General features: G+C 45.9%; 1 long non-coding RNA gene across 1 annotated transcript in view; it reads right to left on the reverse strand.

Annotated features, from left to right (window-relative positions):
• LOC140407804 (uncharacterized) overlaps positions 1 to 15396 on the reverse strand; it is a 345853-nt gene extending 330457 nt beyond the window's left edge. The window contains exon 1 of the long non-coding RNA XR_011939812.1: positions 15231 to 15396. This is a non-coding gene — a long non-coding RNA (uncharacterized lncRNA). The remainder of the gene's footprint in view (positions 1 to 15230) is intronic.
• Positions 15397 to 15621: the final 225 nt, after the last annotated feature.

Below are 15621 nucleotides of genomic sequence, written 5' to 3' on the forward strand. Positions count from 1 at the left end.
CCTAATGGAGTGGAGCGCGTCGGGGAGGGCCTCCCGCCAGCGGGAAACTGGGTGACTCCTGGACCGGAGGGCCAGAAGGACAACCTTCCATATCGTCGCGTTCTCCCTCTCCACCTGTTAGTTTCCCCAGAGGTTGTAGCTGGTAGTCCTGCGCGAGGCAATGCCCTTACCGAGCAGGTACTGACGCAGCTCATCGCTCATAAATGAGGAGCCCCGGCCACTGTGGACGTAAGTGGGGAAACCGAACAGGGTGAAGATACTATGCAGGGCCTTAATGACAATGGCCGAGGTCATGTCGGGGCATGGTATGGCAAAGGGGAAACGGGAATACTCGTCAACGATGTTAAGAAAATACGCGTTGCGGTCAGTGGAGGGGAGGGGGCCTTTGAAATTGATGCTGAGGCGCTCAAAGGGCCGGGATGCCTTCACCAGGTGGACCTTGTCTGGATGATAGAAGTGCGGCTTACACTCCGCGCAGACTTGGCAGTCCCTGGTCATGGCCCTGATCTCCTCAGTGGAGTCGGGCAGGTTGCGGGCCTTGATGAAGTGGAGAAGCCGGATGACCCCCGGGTGACAAAGGTCATTGTGGATGGCCCGGAGTCGGTCATCTTGCGCGCTGGCACATGTGCCGCGGGACAGGGCTTCTAGGGGCTCGTTGAGCTTCCCGGGACGATACACAATATCGTAATTATAGGTGGAGAGCTCGATCCTCCACCTCAAGATTTTATCATTCTTGATCTTGCGCCGCTGTCTATTGTTGAACATAAAAGCTACCGACCGTTGGTCAGTGACGAGGGTGAACCTCCTACCAGCCAGGTAGTGCCTCCAATACCGCACAGCTTCCACATGCGGTTGGGGTCGGGCCCTAGGACTCCGTTTTCCATGACATAGCCGAGGATGGCCAGTCAGGTTGTGCGGAAAACGCATTTTTCCTTGTTGTAGGGCTTGGGCGGTTTGGAGAAACTTCTGAAGGTTGGCGTCGTGGTTCTGCTGATCATGGCCGCAGATGGTGACGTTGTCCAAATACGGAAATGTGGCCCGCAGCCCATACTGGTCCACCATTTGGTCCGTTGTTCTTTGGAAGTCCGAGGCCCCGTTGTTGACGCCGAAGGGGACCCCGAGGAAGTGGAAGAGGCGGCCGTCTGCCTCAAAGGCTGTGTAGTGGCGATCTTCCGGGCGGATTGGAAGCTGGTGGTATGCGGACTTAAGATCTACCGTGAAGAACACCCGGTAGTGTGCAATCTGATTCACCATGTCCGCTATCCGGGGAAGGGGGTACGCATCGAGTTGCATGTATCGGTTTATGGTCTGGCTGTAGTCTACAACCATCCGGTTCTTTTCCCCGGTCCTGACGACCACCACTTGGGCTCTCCAGGGGCTATTACTGGCCTCGATGACCCCCTCCCTCAAGAGCTGCTAGACCTCTGACTTGATAAAAGTCCTGTCCTGGGCACTGTACCGCCTGCTTCTGGTGGCGATGGGTTTACAGTCAGCGGTGAGGTTCGCAAAGAGCGGGGGAGGGGCGACCTTAAGGGTCACGAGGCTACATACGGTGAGAGGAGGTAGGGGCCCGCCGAACTTCAGGGTCAGGCTCCTGAGGTTGCACTGGAAGTCCAGTCCTAACAGGAGAGGAGCACAGATGTCGGGGAGGACATAGAGTTTGAAATTGGCATACTTGGCACCCTGTATCGCGAGGTTCGTGGCACAGTACCCTTGGATCTGCACTGAATGCAATCCGGAAGCGAGGTAGATTGTTTGGAATGCGGGGGAAATTTGGAGAGAACAGCGCCTTACTGTGTCTGGATGTATGAAGCTCTCTGTGCTCCCAGAGTCAAACAGGCAGGGTGTTTCGTGCCCATTGACCCCAACGGTCATCATCGAGTTCCTGAGGTGCTTGGGTCGTGACTGGTCGAGGGTGACAGGGCCGAGCTGCAGGTAGCCGGCGTTGTTGGAGGTGGTGGGGCAGTTGCAAGATGGCGGCCCCCATCGGTCGCACGTGTCGGGCGGCATTGAAGATGGCGGCCAAGATGGCGGCCCCCATCGCTCGCACGTGTCGGGCGGCGTTGGAGATGGCGGCCAAGATTGCGGCCCCCCTGAGTCGCACGTGTTGGGTAGGGTTAACGATGGCTGCCCCCACAGTCAGCACGAGGCTGATGACGCGTCCGAAGGGGGCGGTACCGGCAGGCACGCAGCCATACTGCGGGATCTGCTGGCCTATGAGTCTGAAAGTCGGGCCTGTGATTTAGGAGCGTTGGATCTGGCCAGGCAGACTTTGGCAAAGTGTCCTTTCCTGCCGCAGTCGCTACAGGTCGCGTTCCGAGCCGGGCAACGCTGCCTGAGGTGCTGGTTCTGACCGCAGAAATAGCACGGCAGCCCCCGGGTTGGGCGGGCAGCCGCGCGGCACAGGCCTGGGGCACCCTCTGGTCGGGTGTCCATGAGGGGATCGCGTGGTCGGAGGGAAAAGCATTGAGACTCTGAAACGCTACTTCTAAGGAGGTGGATAGTTTTACCGTCTCTTCTAGGTCGAGGGCGCCCTTTTCGAGCAAGCGCTGTCTGATGTAGTTGGACCAGACTCCAGCCACATAGGTGTCCCGGGTGGCGAGTTCCATATGCTGCGAGGCCGTGACGTCCTTGTAGTTGCAGTTTTGAGCGAGTACCTTCAGATCACGTAGGTATTCCTCCAGCGATTCCCCGGGGCGTTGACAACAAGTGGTGAGGAGATGCCGCGCGAACACTTCATTCACCGGCCTCACGTACTGCCTTTTCAAGATTGCGACCGCGTCTGCGTACGTGGTCGCTTCCTCGATCTGCACGGAGATTCTGTGGCTCACCCGGGCGTGGAGGAGACTCAGTTTCTGTTCCTCGGTGATGGTGGGCGAGGCGGAGGTGGCGAGATAGGCCTCAAAACAGCAGAGCCAGTGCGAAAAAATGCCTTTGCCTTCAGCTGCCTGTGGGCCGAGTTGGGGATGATCAGGTTTGAGGGCTGCTTCCACAGCGATAATGTTGCTGATTAAATTGATGTGACCATCAATTCACACGAGACGAAGAGTTGAAGTGAACGGTGGTTTTAATCAGCTAGAACTGTGCCTATCAGCAGAGGGCAGCAGAGCGGAGCTGCTGATTGGCAGTTACAGGGAAAATTTGCATCAGTGCATTGCGGTCACTGTATCCAGAATGTGTACCTGAGCAAGACACCCCCCATGTTCACGTGAAGGCAAGCATCCAGCAGAGGGCAGCAAAGCAGAGCTGCTGATTGGCTGTTGCAGGGAAAATTTGCATCAGTGCATTGCGGATACTGTATCTAGAAGGTGGTTTGTGGAGGAGCTGTTGTCAAGTGCCAGTGACGTCACAGCCTGCAGGTAAGTGATTGGCTGGTGACTGGTAAGTAGTTTTTCTTTTTCCTGAGGTGTTCTCGTGCGGGGTGCAGTGGTTGCTGAGTGAGTGCTTGCTGAAAAGGGGAGTAAATTTTTTTTAAACTTACTCTTGGGAGTTTCCAGCTGAATCCGGTCGGAGTGAGGATGGATTGACTGCTGGGTAAGTAGTAAAGATTTATATTATTTGCACGGGCCCATAACAGCTGATGGCTCCAGTGACTTGGAGGAGGGGGCTGAAGGGTGGGTCTGTAAATTTGCTGATGACACCAAGATTGGTGGAGTAGTGGATGAGGTGGAGGGCTGTTGTAGGCTGCAAAGAGACATTGATAGGATGCAGAGCTGGGCCGAAAAATGGCAGATGGAGTTTAACCCTGATAAGTGCGAGGTGATTCATTTTGGTAGAAACATTTTGAATGCGGATCACAGGGTCAATGGCAGGGTTCTGAGGAATGTGGAGGAACAGAGAGATCTTGAGGTTCATGTCCACAGATCTCTGAAGGTTGCCACTCAAGTGGATAGAGCTGTGAAGAAGGCCTATAGTGTGTTCGCGTTTATTAGCAGGGGGCTTGAGTTTAAGAGCCACGGGGTTATGCTGCAACTGTACATGACCCAGGTGAGACCACATTTGGAGTATTGTGTGCCGTTCTGGTCACCTCACTATAGGAAGGATGTGGAAGCATTGGAAAGGGTGCAAAGGAGATTTACCAGGCTGCTGTCTGGTTTGCAGGATAGGTCTTATGAGGAAAGGTTGAGGGAGCTAGGGATTTTCTCGTTGGAGCGGAGGAGGATGAGAGGCGACTTAATAGAGGTTTATAAGATGATGAGGGGGATAGATAGAGTGGACGTTCAGAGACTATTTCCTCGGGTGGATGTAACTGTTACAAGGGGCATAACTATAAGGTTCCGGGTGGGAGATATAGGAGGGATGTCCGAGGTAGGTTCTTTACTCAGAGAGTGGATAGGGTGTGGAATGGACTGCCTGCTGTGATAGTGGAGTCGGACACTTTAGGAACTTTCAAGTGGTTATTGGATAGGCACATGGAGCACACCAGAATGACAGGGGGTGGGATAGCTTGATCTTGGTTTCAGACAATGCTCGGCACAACATCGAGGGCCGAAGGGCCTGTTCTGTGCTTACTGTTCTATGTTCTATGCCTGCCTGCGACTGAGTGCCGCCTATAGGCTGCAGCTCTATATACCTCCCCCGAGGGGGTGGTGCCACAGGCAGAGCCCACAAGGGCATCAACATAATACAATACAATGTAATGCAATTACAATGGTGAATGGTAGCAGTAATACATTCACCACAGAGGGTAGCTCAATGATCACAATGAGGGAAGGTCAATGATCACAATGAGGGAAAGTCAAAGATCACAATGAGGGAAAGTCAAAGATCACAATGAGAGAAAGTCAGTAATCACAATGAGGTAGGCTCAATGATCACACTGAGGAATGATGTGGCGATGCCGGCGTTGGACTGGAGTGGGCATAGTAAGAAGTCTGACAACACCAGGTTAAAGTCCAACAGGTTTGTTTCGATTCGCTAGCTTTCGGGGCGCAACGCCTTCCTCAGGTGAATGATGAGGTAGGTTCCAGAAACATATACATAGACAAAGTCAATGATGCAACACGATACTTTGAATGTGAGTCTTTGCAGGTAATTAAGCCTTTCCAGGTCCAGATGGAGCAACTGGAGAGAGGGATAATCACAGGTTAAAGAGGTGTGAATTGTCTCAAGCCAGGTCAGTTGGTAGGATTTCGCAAGCCCAGGCCAGATGGTGGGGGGTGAATGTAATGCGACATGAATCCAAGGTTCCGGTTGAGGCCGTACTCATGTGTGCGGAACTTGGCTATCAGTTTCTGCTCGGAGATTCTGCGTTGTCGCGCGTCCTGATGGCTGCCTTGGAGAATGCTTGCCCATAGATGAGAGGCTGAATGCTGCTGCTTGGCTGCTGAAGTGTTCCCCGACTGCCTGGTTGCCGTGCGATGTCCAATGGATGAAGCTGGCAAGGTGGCAGAGGCATTTGGGAAGTTTAGGAAGTGCAGATTGATAGTCAGTAGCTTTCTGAAAGGCACTGGTGAAGAGGAAAGGATCTGTAACATTATTTTATGGGCAGGAGAGAAAGAGTTTAAAAAATTTTCGAGCTGGGAGATGAGCAAGAATGACAATAAAAATCCAGACAAGGTTTCTGAAAAAAAACAACAGACATCTCCAACCAAAGAAAAATTATGGGATCCTTTAACAATACGTTTCAAGCCTGAAGCAGGAATCAGCTGAGCCTGTTGACAGTTACTTTGAAAGATGTAAAGGGCAGCCAGAAAATGTAAATTCAAGGAAATAGATGAAAGAATGTAAGATTGGCTCATTTGGAGCTCTGCACATCCTGAATTATGAAAATATTTGATTAGGAAGGACAAGCTCACAATATCTCAGGCTGTGGACACTGCCAGAGCACATGAAGCCACGAGTAGACAAATAAGAGGCTGACTACCCAAATTGTTCCCCTTTAGTTAAGTGAAGAGAAAGGCAGCAGGTTTGGTGCAGTGAAAAAGTAGCACAGAAATAGACACCAGACAGAGAGAAAAATATTTGTGGATGACCAGGTGATTTCACAGACAGAAGGAAGTATCCCACAATTGGATGAAATTGTAGAGCTTGTGGAAAGCACTGAAACAAGGTGTGTGTATCAAAGAAAGAAGGTGCTAAATGAGATATCAGCGAGAGAGAACAACAGGGCAAATGAAAAGGAAAAGGAACCAAAACATTTATGCCTTGACAGTCACCGAAAAGTTCGAGAACACGATCAACATAGGAACTAAACAACTGTATGATGTGGCAGTTCCCAGAGAAAACAGGTACAAACAACCTTTCAGATCAGAACGATTTGAGAAATAAGCCCACAGATATCAGAAGTTGAAGATTGATATCAGAATACAGGAATGCATGATCTTGCTCAGACTATACCAGAAAATCTCACTTGAAAATTTGAAAGTGCATGGGTACCCCAGGAAGGATGCTCTGAAATTGAAGAATGTCATGTTAATGGCATATGGAGGAACTGAGATTCAGCAACTAGGAACAACACAATTCAAAGAGACACTCAAGGAAAAAATGTTAACTGCATGTTCTATGTCACTAAAACAGATGATCCTGATGTCCTGGGTTAAATAGTTGTCAATGTGCTGTAGCTTTTTTCAGTAAACCATGAGATGAAGGTGGTGACACTGAAGGGTGAAGGTAGCACACCCACTGAAAAGCACCCTTTGATCCAGAAACAAGGAAGATCCAGTACAAATGTACCCAGAGTATTTTGATGGGACAGTTGGATACTTGGAAGATTTTGAGTATTAAATCAATGTCACATCACTATTGATCCAAAAAGGGGCGGAATACTCCCAAGCCCCATTGGCAGGTTCAGTGACGAACGGCAAGGGAGAATTCAGCAGGAGGTCCAAAATTTGGTTTAACGCCAGTGTGGATTTCCAGCAGGACCTTCTGCTGCTGCCCGCCATGGCAGATTGGGAAACTTGCCGAAGGCCGGCAAGAAATTAATTTCCATCCCACTTAAGGGATGAAAATGAAGTCTGACCACCCACATCACATTCTCCACCATGCCCGTGGGAAAACACGCTGTGCAGATGTCAGGACTCAACTGAACAATGATTGTGGCTGCCTCCAGAATTCAGGATGGAGGCCGCATGCAGCCCTAGATCTCGGAACATCACAGCAAAGGGTAGGGGGAGCTTTTTAGGTGGGCATTCCAGATTAGGTGTTCTGGAGGGGACCCACCTTCCAGCCTCAGAATGTTCCTGGAGATCCATCTTCTTTCTCAGCAGGCCCATCTTCCGGCCTCAGAGTGCTCCCGGAGATCTAAGTTCATTTTTAGGCAGTTCATCTTCTTTCTTCAATAGTGAGTCGATGATGTTGGATGCTTTTTCAATATGGCAACTGAATAGGATGGCAGACCATGCACCATCAGACCTGTCCCGCCACAGATTGCAATACATAACACCCAGGTGCATAATTAATTAGGTCAGTGCCGGAGGATTTGGCAGGTTTTCCAGCCGGCCTCTGCAGGAGGAAACACTCCATATTCCCACCCCCACCACGGGAATTAGTCCCAGAATGGGAGAATTCCACAAAAAATAAACTAGTTATTCATCCCCCACGTGAAGCACAAACAAACCTAAAAGGAATGCTTGAAGGAGGGCTTGAAGAGATGGAAAGAAAGGAGGTGATCTCCAGAGTAGCAGAACTGGTAGACTGGGTAAATTCCATCGTGGTCAGAGAGAAAATAATAATAATAGTCGCTTATTGTCACAAATACGCTTCAATGAAGTTATTGTGAAAAGCCCCTAGTCGCCACATTCTGGTCCCTGATCGGGGAGGCCGGTGCGGGATTTGAACCCACGCTACTGGCATTGTTATGTATTACAAGCCAGCTGTTTAGCAGCAATAAAGAGGAATGACTATCCTATTTCAAAACGGGAAAAGATCGCCCCTCCACTGGCAGGATCAAAACCTTTCAGCAAACTTGATGCCAGATGGAATATAAAGCCTGACGAGGAACCTTCACTGTTAACAACATTTTACACATCCTTTAGTTGATACAAGTTCCTGAGAGAAATGCTGATAGTTTAAAAAAGAAAATATAAAATAAAAGATGCCAAGCAGAGCAAGCACAAAAGAAAGCTGAAAAACTAGTGGAAGACATAAGAACATAAGAATTAGGAACAGGAGTAGGCCATCTGGCCCCTCGAGCCTGCTCCGCCATTTAATGAGATCATGGCTGATCTTTGTGGACTCAGCTCCACTCTCCGGCCCGTACACCATATCGCCGACATGGCAGGCACGTAGAGTTATTGGAAGACAAACCAGCTGCAGAATCGTATTGCCAAGCCAAAGGCCAAGTTACGTTAGCTCAGAAGGTGCACAATATTTGACCACCGAAGTGATAATGTGAATAATGTTTAGTGAGAAAAGAAAACAAACTATAACAGACTCTAAAGCAGTTCCCTTCATGATAAAGTCAACTGTTTACCATCTTTCGTTTTGAGATTGGAACAGTTATATTAATATGGAAGCATTTTTTGAAGAAAGATGGATGTTACATTGTCATATTATTCATAAAAAGCTAGGAACTAGAGAATATACACCCGGGGTGCCACATTTACTGCTACACTGCAGTCAGGTGCTGAACAACAGTGTATCAATCCAGTAGCCATGTGGAGAGCTGTAAGAAATACACTAGAGGAAGTTCCATCATTTTACATCTAAAAGTGTTATTATTTTGAACTCTGAGAACCAGAAGACATAATAGCAGCAATGAATTTCAACTAGGTCTCCCAATTGTATTGTGGAAACCTGATTTAAATATGTTAATGAAAGCATATTGCTTCACCACTGCAGGTTCCTTTCACATCACCATAATGTCCACTGTAAAAATACCAATGAGTGCATGCACAGTGTATTAAGGTTATGGTTCAAATATTTAACAGCACCTCAGCCTCTCCCATAATGATTAGCAAGCTGCTTCATCGCGCCAGAAACCTGGGTTCGATTCTGGCCTTGGGTTATTGTCTGTGTGAAGTTTGCATGTTCTCCCCATGTCTGTGTGGGGGGAACCAGGGGTGCCAACATTCTCAACAACTGTGACACAAAAATCAGGGGTGCCTACTGATCCATCCCCCGATCGCGCTTCAGAAAATAGGACCAGAAGATGGTGCTCCTTCTCCCAGCATACAAGCAGAAATTTTGGAAGGAGAATCTGGTTAAGAAGGTCGTGCAATGCTGGCCGAGGCCACAGAAGAGTTCCTATGTGACTGCTTGGAGTCAGTGGACTGGTCCATTTTCAAGAACTCAATGACCAACCTTAACGAGTATGCCACCACCATCGCAAAAATGATCATGCTCGCTTACTCATGCTCTGTGAGGACAGAATCCCTCAGGAATGCGGCCTCGGGAAAAAATGGTGCTCACCCTCTGGTAAACTGTGCCTGTCATCCGCTGTCTCCACCATGTGCTGCTCCTTCCTCATGGACTAGGAATTCACTCCTGCTATCACCACATGCTCACTGCCCATAATCCTGGGTTGGTGCTTACAAAGGTAGCGACAGTGATGCTGGATGTTGTGAAGTGCTAGCTTGCTGAAAGACAGTGGCTGTGCTGACATTCTGTTTTCCCAAATCTAAAAAAGAGGTGAGGAAAAAATGCAACCTCAAAGAAATCCCTTGAAACAGTCTTACATTGTGTTATATGTAGTGATCTCTATGTGTGCATGTACACAAGAGATTAATGTGTCATCAGTAGCACCACATGATCACTAGAGGGCCAGACCAACAGGGGTATAAAAGGCAGCCACATTGGGTCTCTCTGTCTCTCTTGGGTGCACTGTGATCAAAGCAACAGCAGACTAGTTTAGATGGCCAGTGGAGTTATGTATAGTTACCATAGTTAGATCTTGTTGGCCTTATCACTAGTATCAGAGTTAAAGTAAAGAACTCATGTAAATATTGTTGTAGTTACTCAATAAGCCTTTTGTTACTACTGGAAGAGTTTGAATCTTCTTCATCGGGATTCAGAATACTTCATCATTAACCAAGGATTGAGCAGCACATGTTACCTACCACACAGGTTAACAAAATATGGTACCAGTCGAGTGGCTTTAACAGAACTAGTTAGATTAGGTTAGACAAAAAGAGAAGAAAAAGAGAAGACTGGACATTCGACTGTGGAAGACTTTGCAGCAAATGGATCCTCGACGACTAACTATGGGACTCATTGGACCTCTAGGGCAGCTGGAAACAACCGGTAATTTAAGTTATGACTGGAAAAGATTTGAACAGATATTCCAAATATTTATCGCAGCTAATGGTTTAAGCACGGTCTCTAACGCAACAAAAATCGCACTACTACTCTCAATAGGAGAGCATGAAGGTAGAGAAATCTATAATTGCTTTAATTATTTAGAAGGTGAAGACAATATCAAAATAGAAGTAATACTCAAAAATTTGATGAACACTGTAAGAATCAGTCTGGTGAGATGCTGGAAAGATTTAACAATTGTCATAAATGCCAGAGAAACGGAGGGCCCATCACTGATTTTATTACAAATCTCATGTTAATACCACAAGGCTGTGATTATGCTGATTTCAGACACACTGTGATAATGAATCAATTCATTTCTGGACTATCTGATAAAAATTTGAGGGAAGAACTAACACAAAATAAGCATCTAACTCTAGAAACTGCTATACAAAAATGCCTTGCTCATGAACAAAAACAAAATCAATACTTTGAGTCTCTACAAACACAGAATCAGTCTCTCGAAAACAAAATTGGGAAAAACAGCGCAAAAAATTACCACGAGGCAGAGGCAGGGTTGAAACAGAAGAAGACGGAAGTTCTAAGTGGCAGCCATCTTGAGAAAGGAGCCGCACATGCGCAGTTGTGCAAAGAGTGCACAGTAAAGGAAATTCGAATTGCGCATGCGCATTCGAGTCCTACGCATGACGTCACGAGCGCCAGGACGTTAAGAGGACCCGGACCATGCCCACTTAAAAGGGAAATGCACGAAAATGAACAAAAAGAAATTTAAAGTTGCCAAACACAATTTTCTTGCCTCAAAAGACAGAACAATGCCCGAACTTACACCAGCAGTTGATAATAACTTTCACAAAACCCTGGAACAAGCAGTCTGCACCACCCAAAATGAAGAGCACAATGAAAAATCCGAAAACAAAGAAGATGATTTGTTCATTGAACTTGAAGAGAACGATAACAACTCCAAAACAAAAAGGGATGATTTGTCTATCGAACAATACACACAATACTGCTCAGACATGGCTGACGTATTCAGATATGCTGATCACAGCATCAGCAATAAGGTTGAAAAGCTCAACACTACTCTGCTCATGGTAGATGAATCCAATACCATGGTGCCATGGCAGATCGTCGATACATTGGATGACAGCAATACCCAAGATGAAGATGACGCCACACAGAGAGCACAAAATGACTCTGTTTAGAGAGCACAGATCGACTCTACAGCGAGAACACTGCACGACTCCACAAAGAGAGCGATGACAGACTCCACAGAGAGAGCGATGACAGACTCCACAGAGAGAGCGATGACAGACTCCACAGAGAGAGCGATGACAGACTCCACAGAGAGAGTGATGACAGACTCCACAGAGAGAGCGATGAAGGACTCCATAGAGAGAGCGATGAAGGACTCCACAGAGAGAGCGATGAAGGACTCCACACAGCGAGAGGTGAAGGACTCCACAGAGCGAGTGATGAAAGACTCCACAAAGAGAGCGACACAAGCCTCCACAAAGATAGTGATGCAAGCCTCCACAAAGAGAGTGACGCAAGCCTCCACAGACAGCTCAGTGACAGACTCAAAAATGGAAGCAAGCAAACACTCCATAGCGAACGCCATGCATGAAGAAGACTATGAAAGTCTACCCAGCTTATTTAACCAACAAGAAGACACTGAATATCTACCCACTGTGTGTGAGACAAGTGACGAAGAAATCACGATTCCCATACAGGATGTGCAGGATCACAGCGAGACAGACATATCTCAGCTCGTCTGCACAGAAGCACTCAATAATCAGAGGACAGCTACTCATGAGTCCAGAGAGACCACGTCAAATGAAATCATGAAGATTTTTAACTCCAAAAGAGGAGCACCAAGAGTCCAGCGAGACCATGTCAATAGAAATCCTGAAGATTTTGACTCCAGAAGAGAAGCACCAAGAGTCCAGAGAGACCATGTCAATAGAAATCCTGAAGATTTTGACTCAAGATGAGGAGCACCAAGAGTCCAGAGAGACCACGTTAATAGAAATCTTGAAGAAAATAACTCCAGAAGAGGAGCACAAAGAGATCACAGATGATTCAAGTGAACCAGAAATGACTCTAGAAGAGGAGTACCAAGGAAGCAAAGCAGGGGAATCAAATCCACCACAAATAACTGATGTCACCAACATCAATGCAACATCAGATCATTCTCACAATTCTCAAGAAGAAACGCTCAATGTAACAGATACCACAAAGGACACTGACACCAATAACTGTGACAATGACTCACATCATCCAAACGGAACACTCATTAAGCGCAACAGCAACAACAAAAACAACATGCAGCGCAACAAGAGCAACAACAACAACGCGAAGCGCTGCAGAAATAAGAACAATGACAGCAACATCAAAAACTACAAGCACAACAACAAAAACTACAAGAACAACAACAAACACAACAAGAAGCATAACAAAAACAGAAACAATGAGCACGACGAGAGAAACAACAAGAACAACAGCGAAAACAACAAAAACAGAAACAACAAGCATAATGAAAACGACCAAGACAGAAACGACAACAATGAAACAACGACCTGTACAACATGGTACAACTCTGCACATGAAGGACAATGTCACAGCACACTGCAAAACAATAGCAAGAGTACAAACATGACATGGCATGGCAACAAATCTCACAAATTCACATTTGCTCCACAACAAACAAGCAAACCAGCTGTCAAGAAAGATGACATGCAGAATCAATACCACAAACACAAGAAAAGGTCCAGGTCAGACAACAAAGATGACATGCAGAATCAATACCACAAACACAAGAAAAGGTCCAGGTCAGACAACAAAGATGACATGCATAATCAATACCACAAACACAAGAAAAGGTCCAGGTCAGACAACAAAGATGACAAACAGAATCAATACCACAAACACAGGAAAACATCCAGGTCAGACAACAAAGATGTAACACCGAATCAATACCACAAGCATAGAAAAAAAAGCATAAATCAGACAACAAAGTGATTCGACCATTCAAACACCTCATTGATGACTTCTTGGTTACTTAAATACAGGAACATTGACGGCGGTCACAAAGAAATAACAACATCACCACTTCAACAACAGAAGAAGAAAGCAACTCGACCGAACAAACTCATAAAATATGGACTCACAAAAATGTTTTTTTAATTAAGATTGGACTCATATATATTAATTGGCTTTGTATAATCCTCAAGATCATCACAACTTGTACATAACATCATGTGTCTACCTGTTTCACGCAAGCAAAAGAAACCTTAAGAGACTAAATGTATTAACATTTGACGGACTAACTCATTGATTTTATGTAATGCCTTTACAAACTGCATCCATTATGTTTGTTCAATTTTCTTTACAACATACAGAAAATATGTAACATGAAAAAAAGGGGGATGTAGTGATCTCTATGTGTGCATGTACACAAGGGGCAATGTGTCATCAGTAGCACCACATGATCACTAGAGGACCGGACCAACAGGCATATAAAAGGCAGCCACATTGGGGCACTCTCTCTCTCTTGGGTGCACTGTGATCAAAGCAACAGCAGACTAGTTTAGATGGTCAGTGGAGTTATGTATAGTTACCATAGTTAGATCTTGTTGACCTTATCACTAGTATCAGAGTTAAAGTAAAGAACTCAGTGCTTGATATTTTCATTGTTCACTGTTTGCCTCGCTCTTGTTAAATCTATAAAATATGTCAAGATCACTAGCTGTGAGCTTAGCTGAGGCCCGCAACTTCATTCATTTCTACTCCCCTCAAGCTCTTTTGTTCAACGATTCTAATGTACATGGAAATCAGGAGAGGTTTTTAACAGGTGGTCCAGCTGATAGTGTCCGTTTTACCTTTCACCCAAAGTGGGTTCAACAGTGCAACTGTGGAGTGCTGCCTGATCTTTACATTAATGTCCTTTATAATACCTCAAAGTGTAAAAAAAAACAGGACCCTGACTAATATTGTTTGGAAATAGATCCTAAAAAGATAATGGACCAAAAATAAACATCGAACTAAAACATTCCATTGTTATCAAATCACTCTTTGCTCAGATCTAATTTATTTTTATTCAAAAACTTGGAGGAACCTCCTGATTGAAGGGACTCAATTCTTCAAGGACACCTGGCGGCAAGAGGAGGCCCGGAAATGGAGCCTGAGAAAGAGATACCAGCGAGCTAGAGTCCAAGGACTGATCCCATCTCCTGGAAACACCTGCCAAGTGTGCAGTCGATGATGTGGCTCTAGGATCGGGCTCATCAACCATGCAAGAACCGACAGAACTCACGACCAGTAATACGGAGTTTCTTAGGTGGTCAATCATACCCGTTAGTGAGTGACTGCCAATTAAAACAGTTAGGTTGGTCCAATGTTGGTAATCGAACGTCACATGGCTGGTGTGAGAAATGTGGGTTTTACACCAAAATAGTGAGGATCCATTTCTGGTGTTGAATCAGGATATGTATTTTAGGGAATGGGGAGAAAGAATTTTGCTTTGTCTCCACTGGCGCTATACCTGAGCCTCGGATATTTGATGCTGATACACCATGCACACTTTAAAAAGCTTAAACTATTTACTGTGATTTTATTTTCGGATTTTACTCCAGAGAATCCTGAAGATATTTTACATCTACCTCATGTTCGTCGTGGAAATCTAGTTCAAATGGGGCTGTTTAGCACAGGGCTAAATCGCTGGCTTTGAAAGCAGACTAAGCCAGGCCCAGCAGCACGGTTCAATTCCCGTAACAGCCTCCCCGAACAGGAGTGTGGCGACTAGGGGCTTTTCACAGTAACTTCATTGAAGCCTACTTGTGACAATAAGTGATTTTCATTTTTCAAATGGTGAAACAGTGATGGAAATGGTGCATATTTATTGTAATCATGAAGGAACCATTCACTTTTCCTACCACTTCTAGAATTGCTGGCACTATCAGTTTGAACATTTTGAACAACAATAAAAATTGTTTTACCCAGATAAACTATCCAGTGAAGGGAACGATGTTTACCTTAATGTGAATTTTCCAAAATGTCTTCAACATTGCTCTTCCCGCATTGGTTTTGTCCATTTTTTAGGTGTTTTTTTTGGTGGAATCAGCCATTCACGTCTGAAATATGTTGCGAACTGGTATGAAATTCTCAGTCTGGAATGCCAGGGGTAAACTGCATTCTAGTATTACTGCATCTGCCCCATTTTTCATAATCCAATATAGGTTGATAAGTAGATTTGTACTTTTTATTTCCACAGAAACAACCTCTGGTTGGTCTCAGAACAACCTCTTAAAGGTCATGTAGTTAGAAGTCTGCCATTTGTCAGCAGCAAGGTAATCATTACCTCAAAAATAAATGATTTCTTTGAGTGTAACTTTCACAACATAGTAATAACTAAGCAATATGATT

This window comes from Scyliorhinus torazame, chromosome 2 (genome assembly GCF_047496885.1).
Source record: "Scyliorhinus torazame isolate Kashiwa2021f chromosome 2, sScyTor2.1, whole genome shotgun sequence".
NCBI classification, from domain to species: domain Eukaryota; kingdom Metazoa; phylum Chordata; class Chondrichthyes; order Carcharhiniformes; family Scyliorhinidae; genus Scyliorhinus; species Scyliorhinus torazame.